At 41.7% G+C, this 18,194-nt stretch overlaps 1 long non-coding RNA gene across 24 annotated transcripts in view; it reads left to right on the top strand.

The window, feature by feature from the left end:
* LOC126998252 (uncharacterized) overlaps positions 1 to 15,182 on the top strand; it is a 29,239-nt gene extending 14,057 nt beyond the window's left edge. For 3 of the 24 annotated variants that reach the window (XR_007752739.1, XR_007752749.1, XR_007752750.1), the window contains 5 exons: positions 4,627 to 4,680; positions 6,953 to 7,006; positions 9,134 to 9,187; positions 11,567 to 11,626; positions 14,994 to 15,182. This is a non-coding gene — a long non-coding RNA (uncharacterized LOC126998252). The remainder of the gene's footprint in view (positions 1 to 4,626; positions 4,681 to 6,952; positions 7,007 to 9,133; positions 9,188 to 11,566; positions 11,627 to 14,993) is intronic. The other 21 variants (XR_007752741.1, XR_007752752.1, XR_007752756.1 and 18 more) reach the window with 11 other exon arrangements.
* The last annotated feature ends 3,012 nt before the right edge of the window (positions 15,183 to 18,194 follow it).

The following is an 18,194-nucleotide window of genomic DNA, read 5'->3' as shown; positions in this document are numbered from 1 at the left end:
GTAAAAAAAAAAAAAAAAATATATATATATATAATCTATATTTGGTAAAATTGTACACTGGTTTTTAATATGTATGTATATTTCAACTATGTGTAAATCTATGTGTTTATTTTTGTATATGTATCTTATCTATTACTGTCATCCAGTATACTTTGAAAGAGTCTAAATCGTCAAGGAGTAATAGTTGATGTGAGGGTCAGGTCATATTAATTGCCCACCTGGAACACACATTTAACAAGGCGTTCATTGGAGTTTGAGGTCGTTCCAGGGGTACTAGCTTCATGACCCAGGTGGTGCTTTAATAACCCTTCCTATGTACCATGAACCTAAAAGAAACACTCAATAGAACCTAAATATTCTCCTTTTTGGCCTTTGGAAGTAGTTGATGTGAGGGTCAGGTCATATTAATTGCCCTCCTGGAACACACATTTAACAAGGCGCTCGTAGAAGTTTGAGGTCGTTCCAGGGGTACTAGCTTCATGACCCAGGTGGGGGTTTAATAACCCTTCCTATGTACCATGAACCTAAAAGAAACACTCAATAGAGTCTAATTAGTCTCCTTTTTGTCCTTTGGAAATAGTTGATGTGAAAGGTAGAAGTGTCTGATGGTCACATTCTTAAATATAACCAAGACACATACTTAAGACGGCTTTCCTAGGAGTCATAGGCATTCCCAGGGGTTGGCCCAGGTGGTGGTTTAACCCTTCCTCTGTACCATGAACCTAAGAAAACACTCATTAGAAACCGACTGACCACCTTTTCGGCCTTTAAAATTGGTTAACTTGAGGGGCTCAGAATGCCGCCCTAGGCCCGGATTCATCAATCTTACCAACCACGCCTTTGGTATCTCACATTTACCGGAGCGCTACCAGAGCTGCGGCATCTTTCAAACACGGCATTCATCAACAGTATGGTAACGCTCCGGTAACTCGCACCCTAGCAACAATTGGTTGGGCTGGATAGCCAATCACGTGCGACCTTTGATGCTGTATTTCAGCTTTCACGTGTCGTTTGTTTACTAATACACAGACTTCAAAATCAAGACATGTGTATTGTACAGGCGTAAATACTGCCTTAAAACAAATAATTAGCGTGGTGATCCCTCAATTAGATGTGGCGTTTTTTACGAATGAATGCCGTTACTTGTATATTTATTCTTGAAATAAAAATATACTTGCTTATGTAGCCTAGCAATATTCTGAACATTTTTGTATGTTACCTACATAGTTTTCCATCGCCAACGCCAGCTGCGTGCCTCGCTATCACAAGATTGGGTATTATTCTAATGTTTGCCCATACTCACCCCTCGCAACCAAAACTGACTAGGGGGCCATTGTCATCATGCCTCACTGGTGCAGCCAAGCAATGGGTGTGGGCGTGGGAAGTTGTGGCTGCTGAGGTGAATGGCGTGATCAAGTGGCTTCGTGAGTAGTGTGGAGGAGGTCAGAGCAAAATTTTACGACATTAAACTCCACAGCAAGAATATTGGAGACTTGAGACGGGAGGTGACTGTCACAGGCAGAACATTATTCCCTCTGCAGTGTTTTAACAAGTAGGGAAAAGTCATGTGGGTGGACAGTTCCATGAGACGGGAGGAGGCAGAACATTATTCCCTCTGCAGTGTTTTAACAAGCAGGGAAAAGTCATGTGGGTGGACAGTTCCACAGACTTACATACTATAGAGTGCGGCCTGCAAGTGAAGCCAGCCTGAGGCTGTGCACGGGTGTGCCCAGTTCATCCCAAACCGACGACTTCACACACCTCACTCCCACCCCGTTTCCTGACCCCAACATTCATTTTTGAGAAAAATGTAGACCATCATCTTCTTGAGAAAATTCTGCATCACACTAGCATAAAATTGTAACAATAATGTGTAAATACACATACGAAAATCAAAGTTAAATGAATAGGGAGTACACATTTTCTTGCATTTATTTCTCTTCAACTCCTTCGTACTCAGCTGGTTTTCGTCACATCGCTTCTATAAGCCCAGATCCTAAATCTGCATACTTTTCTGCTTCTGATGGTGTAGGGCACGTTACGAGGTAAAAAATACATTGGCTCAAAATCGCCTCCGAACATGAGCCACGGCAGTGTCTAAGCACTTACCACGCCTGTGGTAACTCAGTTACGGGTGCTCCGAGCCGCAGTAACTTTTGGCCTTACCACGGCTCCGGTAAGTGGTTGATGAATGCCGATTTACCGGGTGGGCGGAGATACCGCGAGACTTACCAGACAGAGGTCCGGTAAATGGTTTGATGAATCCCGCCCCTAAGCTACAGTGGGTGTGTGCCATGACTGACCTAAATTGTACACTGCCATATTACATTATTATAAGTCCACAGTATACCCATCACAGCAACACTGTACCCAGCGTTGCCATGTACTCAAATCATTGCATATATTGTTTCAAGACCCTAAAACTATTGTACAAGCACCAATAATGCCCTAAAATTAAAGTTAATGTTATTAGTGTCAAGTATTGATGCTTTTGTGTCAATACTTATGAGTAAAAAATAAAAAAGATACGATATATGTTCACGGTGGTTCATGGTAAGCCGGCAACGTTGACTGTACCTCATATATCGCACTTGACTGGGGCCGCCAAACCCTTAGGAGAAGCTAAATTGCACTTGCCAAACAGTAGAATCAATGGGGTTTACTCTAATGGGGTCCAGGCCCTCCCCAAGGTACCCATTCCTCCCCCATTACACTCAGGCAATGGTGGGATACATACAGCGTGTTAGTTGAAGGGTTAACCCAGTGGTAGCAGCGGGGATCATGTTTCTTAATGGTCCCTATTCATTGCCAGTAAAAGTATACAGAATTATAATATCTGCCAAAATTAATACGTAAAGCACATACTGCACCATAGCTATACGATATAGGACGATGATAGGTATTTATTTAATAATGCACCCATGCTGTGATTACACTGTTAAAAATCTGCTGCAAGGCTTTGAGGCCTGTCACTAGTGGAGCCTGTGGCCACATGTCTGCAGACCCATTCATACGTTAGAGATGGACACACTAATCGGCTGTGCTATTTGACGATGACTGAGGCCTTCACCGTCAAGGATAATGATGACTTTGTGGCGGTCTTGTGGGGTCTGCATTGCCACCAACTTGAGCATGACTTTGGACAGTATAGTAAGACAGTTTTGCTTCTTACATCAGCTATTTCTAAGGGCCAAAGAGGGGATCAGTTGGGTTGCAATGAGTGTTTTTTGGGTTCATGCAACTGAAGAAGGGTTAGGCCAGCACCAGGGTTATAAAACTACCCCTGGAAATGCCCACAACTCCTTGGAAAGCCCTGCCAGATGTGTGTTTCTCCCACTCCACTTCCCTTCCCTTCCCATCCCTTTCCTTCCCTTCCCATCCCTTCCTCTCCCATCCCATCCTTTCCCATTCCATCCCTTCCCATCCCTTCCCTTCCAATCCTATCCCTTCCCCCTCGTAAGAAGATGGCTCCACTATAAACACTTGCCTGCGCCATGATGGGCTGGGGCCGAATACCATCCAGGCCCCTCAAGCAAGCCTACCGGCACAATAGGAGGAGATGTAAAAAAAACAAAAAAAGCAGAGGTATCACTGTGCCGTCAATTATCCCGAGTTAAAAATTCCTTGTTCTGCCGCATACAACTGTTTCCTTAATATAAAGCATGTTAATTTTCTTGGGGGGGGGACTTAGGGCCGCTTTCACAGTCGTTTTGTTTGTTTTGATCGCTACCAATGATCGCCGCTGTAGAATTTCCACTTAAAACTGGCCGATGGGGTGGTAGTGGGGTTAGCCTAGCCTTGCCACACACTCTCAACCCCTCTCGCTTCCTCTGCAGTCGCCACCACCCCATAGGCCAGTTTCACATGGAAAACTATAGCATCGATCGGCGCCATTGGTAACGATCAAAACAAAGCTTCCCTAAGTGCCGTAAGTCTGTCATAAGCAGCGTGAACTTCATCTAATTCACCCTAAAGTAACCTTACTCTGTCTTGAATGACCCTAAACTAATGTAATTCACTCTCATCTTACCTAAAACTACAGTTGAATTACCCTAAACTTGCCTTAAAATATTCCCCTTAACGTAATTCACTCCAAGGTAACCTGAATCTGACCTATCCTGACCTTACCTTAATATCCTAACCTTACCTTAACTTATCCTGACCTTACCCTTAAGTGAGGGTTTCAGGACGGTACAGAATTCTGCTAATATTTTCTGCACCTGTACATGTATGTTCATAAGCCCAGCATAATTTTTCATTAACACTATTATTATTATTATTATTATTATTATTATTATTATTATTATTATTATTATTATTATTATGCACTATATTCAAAGGTTAGGTTATATATTATGCATTCAAAGATTGTTTTACTAAAGTTATGATTAAATTTTTTTTATTATTGTAGGGCTATTGTATGTGTGAATTGTTTTGATTCTCTCTCTCTCTCTCTCTCTCTCTCTCTCTCTCTCTCTCTCTCTCTCTCTCTCTCTCTCTCTCTCTCTCTCTCTCTCTCTCTCTCTCTCTCTCTCTCTCTCTTTCTATAATTTTAGCCTGAAAAGAATTTATAATGACCTCAAAAAATGAATTATCAACTGTACTAATATCTTTACTTATCTTTAGAGACAAGAAGAAGAAGAAGAGGAAGAGGAAGACTGACAGACAGACATTCCATTGGTGAGTGTTAAATAATTTTCCTTCCTTCCTTCCTTCCTTCCTTCCTGGCTCTTGGATAGGTTAGGTTAAAGGGGCTGATTATTAAACATTTCAACGTTGACTGTACCTCATATATCGCACTTGACTGGGGCCGCCAAACCCTTAGGAGAAGCTAAATTGCACTTGCCAAACAGTAGAATCAATGGGGTTTACTCTAATGGGGTCCAGGCCCTCCCCAAGGTACCCATTCCTCCCCCATTACACTCAGGCAATGGTGGGATACATACAGCGTGTTAGTTGAAGGGTTAACCCAGTGGTAGCAGCGGGGATCATGTTTCTTAATGGTCCCTATTCATTGCCAGTAAAAGTATACAGAATTATAATATCTGCCAAAATTAATACGTAAAGCACATACTGCACCATAGCTATACAATATAGGACGATGATAGGTATTTATTTAATAATGCACCCATGCTGTGATTACACTGTTAAAAATCTGCTGCAAGGCTTTGAGGCCTGTCACTAGTGGAGCCTGTGACCACATGTCTGCAGACCCATTCATACGTTAGAGATGGACACACTAATTGGCTGTGCTATTTGACGATGACTGAGGCCTTCACCGTCAAGGATAATGATGACTTTGTGGCGGTCTTGTGGGGTCTGCATTGCCACCAACATGAGCATGTCTTTGGACAGTATAGTAAGACAGTTTTGCTTCTTACATCAGCTATTTCTAAGGGCCAAAGAGGGGATCAGTTGGGTTGCAATGAGTGTTTTTTGGGTTCATGCAACTGAAGAAGGGTTAGGCCAGCACCAGGGTTATAAAACTACCCCTGGAAATGCCCACAACTCCTTGGAAAGCCCTGCCAGATGTGTGTTTCTCCCACTCCACTTCCCTTCCCTTCCCATCCCTTTCCTTCCCTTCCCATCCCATCCCATCCCTTCCTCTCCCATCCCATCCTTTCCCATTCCATCCCTTCCCATCCCTTCCCTTCCAATCCTATCCCTTCCCTCTCAGGGAATTTTGATGCTTGTAAATCCAAACACTCGTACAACTTGTATAATGTAACCCTCGTAAGAAGATGGCTCCACTATAAACACTTGCCTGCGCCATGATGGGCTGGGGCCGAATACCATCCAGGCCCCTCAAGCAAGCCTACCGGCACAATAGGAGGAGATGTAAAAAAAACAAAAAAAGCAGAGGTATCACTGTGCCGTCAATTATCCCGAGTTAAAAATTCCTTGTTCTGCCGCATACAACTGTTTCCTTAATATAAAGCATGTTAATTTTCTTGGGGGGGGGACTTAGGGCCGCTTTCACAGTCGTTTTGTTTGTTTTGATCGCTACCAATGATCGCCGCCGTAGAATTTCTACTTAAAACTGTCCGATGGGGTGGTAGTGGGGTTAGCCTAGCCTTGCCACACACTCTCAACACCTCTCGCTTCCTCTGCAGCCGCCACCACCCCATAGGCCAGTTTCACGTGGAAAACTATAGCATCGATCGGCGCCATTGGTAACGATCAAAACAAAGCTTCCCTAAGTGCCGTAAGTCTATCATAAGCAGTCTGAATTTAATCGAATTCACCCTAAAGTAACCTTACTCTGTCTTGAATGACCGTAAACTAATGTAATTCACTCTCATATTACCTAAAACTACAGTTGAATTACCCTAAACTTGCCTTAAAATGATCCCCTTAACGTAATTCACTCCAAGGTAACCTGAATCTGACCTATCCTGACCTTACCTTAATATCCTAACCTTACCTTAACTTATCCTGACCTCACCCTTAAGTGAGGGTTTCAGGACGGTACAGAATTCTGCTAATATTTTCTGCACCTGTACATGTATGTTCATAAGCCCAGCATAATTTTTCATTAACACTATTATTATTATTATTATTATTATTACTATTATTATTATTATTATTATGCACTATATTCAAAGGTTAGGTTATATATTATGCATTCAAAGATTGTTTTACTAAAGTTATGATTAAATTTTTGTATTATTGTAGGGCTATTGTATGTGTGAATTGTTTTGATTCTCTCTCTCTCTCTCTCTCTCTCTCTCTCTCTCTCTCTCTCTCTCTCTCTCTCTCTCTCTCTCTCTCTCTCTCTCTCTCTCTCTCTCTCTCTCTCTCTCTCTCTCTCTCTCTCTCTCTCTCTCTCTCTCTCTCTCTCTATATATATATATATATATATATATATATATATAATTTAAGCCTGAAAAGAATTTATAATGACCTCAAAAAATGAATTATCAACTGTACTAATATCTTTACTTATCTTTAGAGACAAGAAGAAGAAGAAGAGGAAGAGGAAGACTGACAGACAGACATTAAATTGGTGAGTGTTAAATAATTTTCCTTCCTTCCTTCCTTCCTTCCTTCCTGGCTCTTGGATAGGTTAGGTTAAAGGGGCTGATTATTAAACATTTCAACGTTGACTGTACCTCATATATCGCACTTGACTGGGGCCGCCAAACCCTTAGGAGAGGCTAAATTGCACTTGCCAAACAGTAGAATCAATGGGGTTTACTCTAATGGGGTCCAGGCCCTCCCCAAGGTACCCATTCCTCCCCCATTACACTCAGGCAATGGTGGGATACATACAGCGTGTTAGTTGAAGGGTTAACCCAGTGGTAGCAGCGGGGATCATGTTTCTTAATGGTCCCTATTCATTGCCAGTAAAAGTATACAGAATTATAATATCTGCCAAAATTAATACGTAAAGCACATACTGCACCATAGCTATACGATATAGGACGATGATAGGTATTTATTTAATAATGCACCCATGCTGTGATTACACTGTTAAAAATCTGCTGCAAGGCTTTGAGGCCTGTCACTAGTGGAGCCTGTGGCCACATGTCTGCAGACCCATTCATACGTTAGAGACAGACACACTAATCGGCTGTGCTATTTGACGATGACTGAGGCCTTCACCGTCAAGGATAATGATGACTTTGTGGCGGTCTTGTGGGGTCTGCATTGCCACCAACTTGAGCATGACTTTGGACAGTATAGTAAGACAGTTTTGCTTCTTACATCAGCTATTTCTAAGGGCCAAAGAGGGGATCAGTTGGGTTGCAATGAGTGTTTTTTGGGTTCATGCAACTGAAGAAGGGTTAGGCCAGCACCAGGGTTATAAAACTACCCCTGGAAATGCCCACAACTCCTTGGAAAGCCCTGCCAGATGTGTGTTTCTCCCACTCCACTTCCCTTCCCTTCCCATCCCTTTCCTTCCCTTCCCATCCCATCCCTTCCTCTCCCATCCCATCCTTTCCCATCCCATCCCTTCCCATCCCTTCCCTTCCAATCCTATCCCTTCCCTCTCAGGGAATTTTGATGCTTGTAAATCCAAACACTCGTACAACTTGTATAATGTAACCCTCGTAAGAAGATGGCTCCACTATAAACACTTGCCTGCGCCATGATGGGCTGGGGCCGAATACCATCCAGGCCCCTCAAGCAAGCCTACCGGCACAATAGGAGGAGATGTAAAAAAAAACAAAAAAAAAAGCAGAGGTATCACTGTGCCGTCAATTATCCCGAGTTAAAAATTCCTTGTTCTGCCGCATACAACTGTTTCCTTAATATAAAGCATGTTAATTTTCTTGGGGGGGGGACTTAGGGCCGCTTTCACAGTCGTTATGTTTGTTTTGATCGCTACCAATGATCGCCGCTGTAGAATTTCCACTTAAAACTGTCCGATGGGGTGGTAGTGGGGTTAGCCTAGCCTTGCCACACACACTCAACCCCTCTCGCTTCCTCTGCAGCCGCCACCACCCCATAGGCCAGTTTCACGTGGAAAACTATAGCATCGATCGGCGCCATTGGTAACGATCAAAACAAAGCTTCCCTAAGTGCCGTAAGTCTATCATAAGCAGTCTGAATTTAATCTAATTCACCCTAAAGTAACCTTACTCTGTCTTGAATGACCCTAAACTAATGTAATTCACTCTCATCTTACCTAAAACTACAGTTGAATTACCCTAAACTTGCCTTAAAATATTCCCCTTAACGTAATTCACTCCAAGGTAACCTGAATCTGACCTATCCTGACCTTACCTTAATATCCTAACCTTACCTTAACTTATCCTGACCTTACCCTTAAGTGAGGGTTTCAGGACGGTACAGAATTCTGCTAATATTTTCTGCACCTGTACATGTATGTTCATAAGCCCAGCATAATTTTTCATTAACACTATTATTATTATTATTATTACTATTATTATTATTATTATTATGCACTATATTCAAAGGTTAGGTTATATATTATGCATTCAAAGATTGTTTTACTAAAGTTATGATTAAATTTTTTTATTATTGTAGGGCTATTGTATGTGTGAATTGTTTTGATTCTCTCTCTCTCTCTCTCTCTCTCTCTTTCTATAATTTTAGCCTGAAAAGAATTTATAATGACCTCAAAAAATGAATTATCAACTGTACTAATATCTTTACTTATCTTTAGAGACAAGAAGAAGAAGAAGAGGAAGAGGAAGACTGACAGACAGACATTCCATTGGTGAGTGTTAAATAATTTTCCTTCCTTCCTTCCTTCCTTCCTTCCTTCCTGGCTCTTGGATAGGTTAGGTTAAAGGGGCTGATTATTAAACATTTCAACGTTGACTGTACCTCATATATCGCACTTGACTGGGGCCGCCAAACCCTTAGGAGAAGCTAAATTGCACTTGCCAAACAGTAGAATCAATGGGGTTTACTCTAATGGGGTCCAGGCCCTCCCCAAGGTACCCATTCCTCCCCCATTACACTCAGGCAATGGTGGGATACATACAGCGTGTTAGTTGAAGGGTTAACCCAGTGGTAGCAGCGGGGATCATGTTTCTTAATGGTCCCTATTCATTGCCAGTAAAAGTATACAGAATTATAATATCTGCCAAAATTAATACGTAAAGCACATACTGCACCATAGCTATACGATATAGGACGATGATAGGTATTTATTTAATAATGCACCCATGCTGTGATTACACTGTTAAAAATCTGCTGCAAGGCTTTGAGGCCTGTCACTAGTGGAGCCTGTGGCCACGTGTTGTCTGCAGACCCATTCATACGTTAGAGACAGACACACCAGTCGGCTGTGCTATTTGACGATGACTGAGGCCTTCACCGTCAAGGATAATGATGACTTTGTGGCGGTCTTGTGGGGTCTGCATTGCCACCAACTTGAGCATGACTTTGGACAGTATAGTAAGACAGTTTTGCTTCTTACATCAGCTATTTCTAAGGGCCAAAGAAGGGGATCAGTTGGGTTGCAATGAGTGTTTTTTGGGTTCATGCAACTGAAGAAGGGTTAGGCCAGCACCAGGGTTATAAAACTACCCCTGGAAATGCCCACAACTCCTTGGAAAGCCCTGCCAGATGTGTGTTCTCCACTCCACTTCCCTTCCTTCCCATCCCTGTCCTTCCCATCCCATCCCATCCCTTCCTCTCCCATCCCATCCTTTCCCATCCCATCCCTTCCCATCCCTTCCCTTCCAATCCTATCCCTTCCCTCTCAGGGAATTTTGATGCTTGTAAATCCAAACACTCGTACAACTTGTATAATGTAACCCTCGTAAGAAGATGGCTCCACTATAAACACTTGCCTGCGCCATGATGGGCTGGGGCCGAATACCATCCAGGCCCCTCAAGCAAGCCTACCGGCGCAATAGGAGGAGATGTAAAAAAAACAAAAAAACAAAAAAAGCAGAGGTATCACTGTGCCGTCAATTATCCCGAGTTAAAAATTCCTTGTTCTGCCGCATACAACTGTTTCCTTAATATAAAGCATGTTAATTTTCTTGGGGGGGGGACTTAGGGCCGCTTTCACAGTCGTTATGTTTGTTTTGATCGCTACCAATGATCGCCGCTGTAGAATTTCCACTTAAAACTGGCCGATGGGGTGGTAGTGGGGTTAGCCTAGCCTTGCCACACACTCTCAACACCTCTCGCTTCCTCTGCAGTCGCCACCACCCCATAGGCCAGTTTCACATGGAAAACTATAGCATCGATCGGCGCCATTGGTAACGATCAAAACAAAGCTTCCCTAAGTGCCGTAAGTCTGTCATAAGCAGCGTGAACTTCATCTAATTCACCCCAAAGTAACCTTACTCTGTCTTGAATGACCCTAAACTAATGTAATTCACTCTCATCTTACCTAAAACTACAGTTGAATTACCCTAAACTTGCCTTAAAATATTCCCCTTAACGTAATTCACTCCAAGGTAACCTGAATCTGACCTATCCTGACCTTACCTTAATATCCTAACCTTACCTTAACTTATCCTGACCTTACCCTTAAGTGAGGGTTTCAGGACGGTACAGAATTCTGCTAATATTTTCTGCACCTGTACATGTATGTTCATAAGCCCAGCATAATTTTTCATTAACACTATTATTATTATTATTATTACTATTATTATTATTATTATTATTATGCACTATATTTTTTTATTATTGTAGGGCTATTGTATGTGTGAATTGTTTGGATTCTCTCTCTCTCTCTCTCTCTCTCTCTCTCTCTCTCTCTCTCTCTCTCTCTCTCTCTCTCTCTCTCTCCTCTCTCTCTCTCTCTCTCTCTCTCTCTCTCTCTCTCTCTCTCTCTCTCCTCTCTCTCTCTCCTCTCTGTCTCTCTCTCTCTCTCTCTCTCTCTCTCTCTCTCTCTCTCTCTCTCTCTCTCTCTCTCTCTCTCTCCTCTCTCTCTCTCTCTCTCTCTCTCTCTCTCTCTCTCTCTCTCTCTCTCTCTCTCTCTCTCTCTCTCTCTCTCTCTCTCTCTCTCTCTCTCTCTCTCTCTCTCTCTCTCAATATCTCTATCTTTCTATAATTTTAGCCTGAAAAGAATTTATAATTAACTCAAAAAATGAATTATCAACTGTATACTAATATCTTTACTTATCTTTAGAGACAAGAAGAAGAAGAGGAAGAAGAGGAAGAGGAAGACTGACAGACAGACATTCCATTGGTGAGTGTTAAATAATTTTCCTTCCTTTCTTCCTTCCTTCCTGGCTCTTGGATAGGTTAGGTTAAAGGGGCCGATTATTAAACATTTCAACGCCCAAACTCACTTCTGTAAGGCTTTCATAGTAGGGCTTTTTGGGCATGTCCTGGGGTAGTTTTATGACCCTTGAGGTAGTGTGACCCTTCCCCTGTACCGTGAACCTAAAGAAACACATTTGACGAGGCTTTGGGAGGAGTTTTTGGCATTCCCACGGATAGTTCTGGCACGTGAGGAAGGGCGTCAGATGGTACATGGCGGACACGTTCTTTTCCTGCACAGAAGGGCGCGCACACACACACACACACACAGAAAAAGGGCTTCAAAGTACGGCCTTTCTTTCCGTACTTTCTTGCGCAAAATCTACATGAGAGGTCGTGAAACATAACAGAAAGTTATAGTGTGACCAGCTTTCGTAGGAGTTGTGAGCATTTCCAGGGGTAGTCTGATGACCTTGGTGGTAATTTTAACTTTCTCTTTACCATGAATCTTAAAAAAAGACACGTGAGAACTTGATTGATCTTATTGACCTTTGGAAGAGGCTGACGTTAGGGGCGGAAGGGTCTGCCTCATAGATCTCAGGAAGGAAAGTTTGGGACGTACCTTGAATCGGCTCCTTGACGACAGTAGACTCCATGGCTGGGGTTCCTTCCTCCTTCTCTTCCTCAAATTCCAGACTTTCCTCTCATATCTTAATTTTTCCTCCTCTGTGATGTGTGTTTTCTCTCTCTCTCTCTCTCTCTCTCTCTCTCTCTCTCTCTCTCTCTCTCTCTCTCTCTCTCTCTCTCTCTCTCTCTCTCTCTCTCTCTCTCTCTCTCTCTCTCTCTCTCTCTCTCTCTCTCTCTCTCTCTCTCTCTCTCTCTCTCTCTCTCTCTCATTTCTAATCCTTCCTCCTTTATTTACTTCTCTTTTATTTATAATTATCCTCATCGTCTCCTCTGTTTTACTTACCTTAATCTCTCCTCCTCCTCCTCACTTCCCTCCTCTCTACGTATAGGTGTTGTTAGTACCTCAGTGTCTTTCTTAATAATTATTTCGTCTATATATCATTCCCTGTTATTTCCGTCATTCCTCAATAAATCATCTCTCTCTCTCTCTCTCTCTCTCTCTCTCTCTCTCTCTCTCTCTCTCTCTCTCCCACCCCCCCAGCTGTGAATTCATCAGACTTGTCGTAAATTCTGGTTTACTTTTCATAAGATTAATAAAAATAATTCATGACTTTCCTCTTTATAATAGTGCCCCCCAGCTGGTAGGCCTATGCTCTCAATGTCTATCATCCATGTCTACATTGACTTTACATCCACTTACAGCCTTGCTTTTCCTCCTCCTGTCCACACAATCCATATCCTTCCATCCTTTGGTCTGGTAGGAATCCACCTCTCGGCTTGCAGTTTCTTCCGAATGTTTCCCATTACGTAACTCCACTTTCCACTCCTAGCTCCTCCATGTCCTTTGATCCACTTATTGGACAGTCTTTCCTCCCTCCATCCACACTCCACATCCTCCTATCTTCATCCAGTCTCCTGCTAGTCCCATTTTTATCAAGGACTGTGATTCTCGTCTCACATTTTCTTGGGCAGTAAGAAATTTTTCCTTTTACGCCACTCCACTTTCTTCCACTTTCCCTGTCTAGCTCCTCCAAGTCCTTTTATCCACTTATTGGTCAGTCTTTCCTCTCCCTATCCACACTATCTGCATCTTTCTATCTTCATCCATTCTCTTGCTATTCCCATTTTTATCAAGGACTGTGCCTCGTCTTCCACTTTCTTCGAATAGTAAAACCTTCCTCTATACATGGCTCCACATTCCACTTTCCAGTTGCTTTTTCTCAACCTCCTTGTATCCGCATCTTCCTATATTTCTCCATTCTCCTGCTATTCCAGTTCTTGTATTTACTTTTGTCATTGTTTTTTTTGCTGGGGTTTCGTTCCTCTCGTCAAGGGTCCGTACGTTACCTGAGGTGTTGGGCGGCCTGTGATGACTGCCTCTTCATCCTTCTTCCTCCCTTATACCTCCATCTCTGGACCTTTCTCTCCCTTCGTATATTTATTATTCTCATTTTATCTCCCTTCCATTGTGTATTTTCCTCCTCCCCACTTTCTCTCTCTACACATAATCAGTCCGTTCCTAGTCAGTGCGTAATGTTTTATATACGAGGCGTCCTGCCGAGAGGGTTTAAGTGACCTGTTCTTCAGTAAATTATGGGTTCAGTTTCCCTCCCAGAACACATTTCAAGACTCCCGACCCTTGCTTATAACATATACAAGGTCCCACGTGCCCATCTCGGCTGGACGCCAGGCAGTTTTTGTAATGTTGGCTTCGGTTTCTCAGATTCTGACGCAATTTGTTAGATTTTTTCTTCGTTTTTATACGTATAGGTGTCGTACCTCAGTGTCTTTCTTAATGATTATTTTGTCTGTATATCATTCCATGTTATTTCTGTCATTCCATTCCTCCTCAGCGCGTAATATACGAGACGTCCAGCCAAGATCAGGTTAAAGTGACCTGTTCTCAAGTATTTTAGGGTTTGATTCCTTCCCCCAGAACACTTATAAGACTTCCGACCCCTTGCTTTTACCATATACAAGGTCTCTTATGCCTATCTTAGCTGGACGTCTTGTAGTTTGTGTAAAATTTGCTTCGGCTGTCACAGATTTCACCTCTCCTCTCTTCTGCTCTCTCTCTCCAAGCTCCTCCCTCTTTTTTTTTTTTGTTTTGATTCTTTTAACTCATTTTCCCTCATTTTGACTCATCTTTTACTCATCTCCTCTTTCCTTTCATTCCTTCTAATAGGTTTGTTAGAACTTTAAACATTTACTTACTATTATATATATATATATATATATATATATATATATATATATATATATATATATATATATATATATATATATATATATATATATATATATATATATATATATATATATATATATATATATATATATATATATATATATATATATATATATATATATATATATATATATATATATATATATATATATATATATATATATATATATATATATATATATATATATATATATATATATATATATATATATATATATATATATATATATATATATATATATATATATATATATATATATATATATTATTTAGGGCATATTTATTGCCAACTTATTGCATGATATACTTATTGCATAGTATTGCAACATATATGCAAAAAGTGAGCCATATGATTTTTCTAAAATAAATACAAAATTATTTTTTTGTCAATTATTTATTAAATAAATAGAGCACATTTCCTTCACTAAGAGGCTGATTCTGCTGGAGCTTGACATCTTGGTGTTCTTTCTTGTTCCAGAGTGTGCGGCGTCCCGCAGGCAGGCAGACCGAGACGCCAGCCATTCAATTCTGCCGAGGGAAGGAAGTCGTGTTAGTCAACTCTGATGACTTGTACTTTTCTCTGCAAGGGACTGTTCTGTAAGCCAGTCACAGAAGATGTGAACTGTATCTGTACTATGAAGTCTTATAAATAAAGTTAAGGCCACACCTATGACTTTATCTTGCCCCAAACCCATTTAGCTAATCCCCGGACACTTTTTTAGGTATAATTGACTTAGGTACATTTTTCAGGCTACTTTTCAAGATGTTTTTGAGCTGTAAGCTGATATATCTAATTGCTTATACTTATAATATAAAAGGAATTATATATGAATTGGAAACAAGATATAAGAGAAGACAACGAAGGGAACTAACAAGAGGAGAGATTGTATACACAAAGAGCTCAAAAGTCATTGGAAAAGCAATGGAAATTAAGAGACAATAATAACATATGAAATAAAAGACGTGGAAACAAGTAGCCTAAAAAATGAGAACTCAAAGACAGAGGAAGATATATACAACCAAGAAGAAAATAAGACAGACATGAGATTATTACTATGACATAATACCTTAGACAAAGAGAAAGCAGATAACATATCACAGACTAAAATATTTGAGGCGTACGGTAGAGAAGTGAGGTGACATTAGGAATGGCGACCCTTGTGTAAATTGTACGAAGGGTCTCTTTCCCCTTGCAGCTAGTATCATAACATAGCAATTTAACTCTAATTTGCACTGGGAAAGACAGACTACCCCTCCAAGGATGAACGAGGGACGAATCAAAATGGAAGCTCAACTTTTATGGGGCAGACGGAGGGTCACTTTCCCTTGTAACGTACATTATGACGAGCAATATAACAATAATTATGTTCTAGTTAGCAAGGGGGGAAAGGAAGAACAAGATATAGTTACTTGCAAGGGAAAATAAACCTTGCATAGGATGAGCGGAGGGCTGGAAGTCTCGTAATCTGTTCTCAGTGTGTTACCGTACTCTAATATACGTAACAATAGGTCACCGTGCCTTAGGATTTCTCTGCCGTAAGCCTCGTTAAGAGATGAGGAGGAAGGGAAACAAGCAAATAATGGAACTCTATATATACGATGCAGTGAAAAGGATTTACGAGGAGGAAAGTGAGGAGGAGGAGGAGGAGGAGGCGGAGAAGAGAGAGATTAAGGTAAGTAAAGGGAAGTAAAACATGATGATGAGGATATATATATAAATAAAACTAAATAAAGAAGGAATGATTAGAACTGAGAGAAAGAAAGGTACATCACAGAGGAGGAAAGTCTGGAATTTGAGGAAGGAACGCCAGCCGTGGAGTCTACTGTCGTCAAGGAGCTGATTCAAAGTACGTCTCAAACTTTCCTTCCTAAGATCTATGAAGCAGACCCTTCCGCCCCTCATGTCAGCTACTTGCAAAGGTCAATAAGGAGATCAATCAAGTTCTCACGAGTCTTGTTTTAAGATTCACGGTAAGGAGAAAGTTAAAACTACCACCTGGGTCATCAAACTGCCCCTGGAAATTCTCACAACTCCTACAAAAGCCTGTCAAATGTGTGCGCTTGGAACAATATTTTTTAAGAATGTGACTCAGATGCCAAAAAGGAGATCAATCGGGTTCTAATTGAGTGGTTTTGAAGGTTCATGGTACATAGGAAGGGTTAATCTATCACCAGGGTCATAAAACTACCCCTGGAAATGCCCAAACCTCCTACGGAAGCCTTAAATACAAGTCTCTCGGGATGGCTTTTTCAAGAATGTGAGCCTCGGACATTTCCGCTCCTCACATCAGCTACTTCCAAAGGCCGTAAAGGAGATTAATTGGGTTCTTTTGACTTGTTTTATAGGTTCATGGTAAAGAGGAAAGGTCTTGCTACAACCAGGGTCATCAAACTACCCCTGGAAATGCCCGCAACTCCTATGAAAGCCCTGTCAGTTTACCGCACTCGGGGGACGAAATGTTTAAGAATACAACACTAATACAACAAATATAATGAGTGTTTTTTAGGTTCTTGGTACAGTAGAAGGGTTAAGTTGTAACGTTTTGTTCAGTCGGTGCAACATCTGTGGTCATATGCCGGAGAGGGACAGATGGGGAAGGAATTATAGGAGAAGGGAACAGATCCCAGGAGACGGGACACAACCCCCAATTAATACCTGGTAGTACCCATTCACTGCTGGATGGACAGGGGCGTAGGGTGTCGGAAGTGTCCCAAATTTTTCCACTCCGGAATCGAACCAGGGCTCTCTGGTGTGAGCCGAGTGCTGACCACTGTACCACGAAGTCCCCCTAGAGAAGGTTAAACTACCACCAGGTCATCAAACTAGCCCTGAAATGCCTGGGCTTTCAATGGACTGTGTGGTGACCCTGGTGATAGCTATACACTCCTCTGCCATGAATGGGAAAATTAAATTGCCATGAAATCCCTATTTATCTTCTCTACCCTACAAAGTCATAATAAGAGCTGGAAGCCTCGTCATAGATCCTACAGTGGTTCGTGGACTTTTGTGACTTTGTACCTGGTGATAGTTTTACACTCCCTCTGCACCATGAACGGTTAAACCACCCATGAAAACCCAGTTAGCCTTCTCTGTGGCTTTGAAACAATCATAACAGCTTTTCAAACAAGCAAACTGTGGCGTCATTAAGTTCAAGAATACAGGCTTTATTCAGAAAGTAATTCCTAGTACAGTAAGCAATATAATCTGACTTACAGTGGACTACACAGACTCTGGAGATAGAGAGCAAAGATCCGCACTCGTAGCTCACCCAAACAGGTCCCAATGTTAGGTACCACATACCCGTAACCGCATATACTTAACCTATACAGAACACCACACACTTCCCTTCAGTACCAGGAGGCTGGGTCCCCACACGGTACAATAATATCATGTTTAAAGAGAAAGAAAGATGCTTGGCGTGAGAACAGGGTAACTTTTGATATGAAAAGTGGCACTGTACGGAAACATCTGAACATGGACCGGGGCTTTCAGAAGGTGCACCCGAGGAGAAAGACTTAACTAGCAGATGCTTGGCGTGAGAACAGGCTAACTTTTGATAAGAACTATAGAGTGCTGGACATCAGGAAGTGAATCAAGGTACTTTGGACTCATGGAAGTACCCTCTTGGTGACTGAATGGAGTGGCGAGTGTGTGTAGGGTATGTCCAGGGGTAGTTAT

This window comes from Eriocheir sinensis, chromosome 13 (genome assembly GCF_024679095.1).
Source record: "Eriocheir sinensis breed Jianghai 21 chromosome 13, ASM2467909v1, whole genome shotgun sequence".
NCBI classification, from domain to species: Eukaryota; Metazoa; Arthropoda; class Malacostraca; order Decapoda; family Varunidae; genus Eriocheir; species Eriocheir sinensis.
The sequence above is the reverse complement of the archived record's forward strand: the minus strand, read 5'-3'. Positions and strand labels throughout refer to the sequence as shown.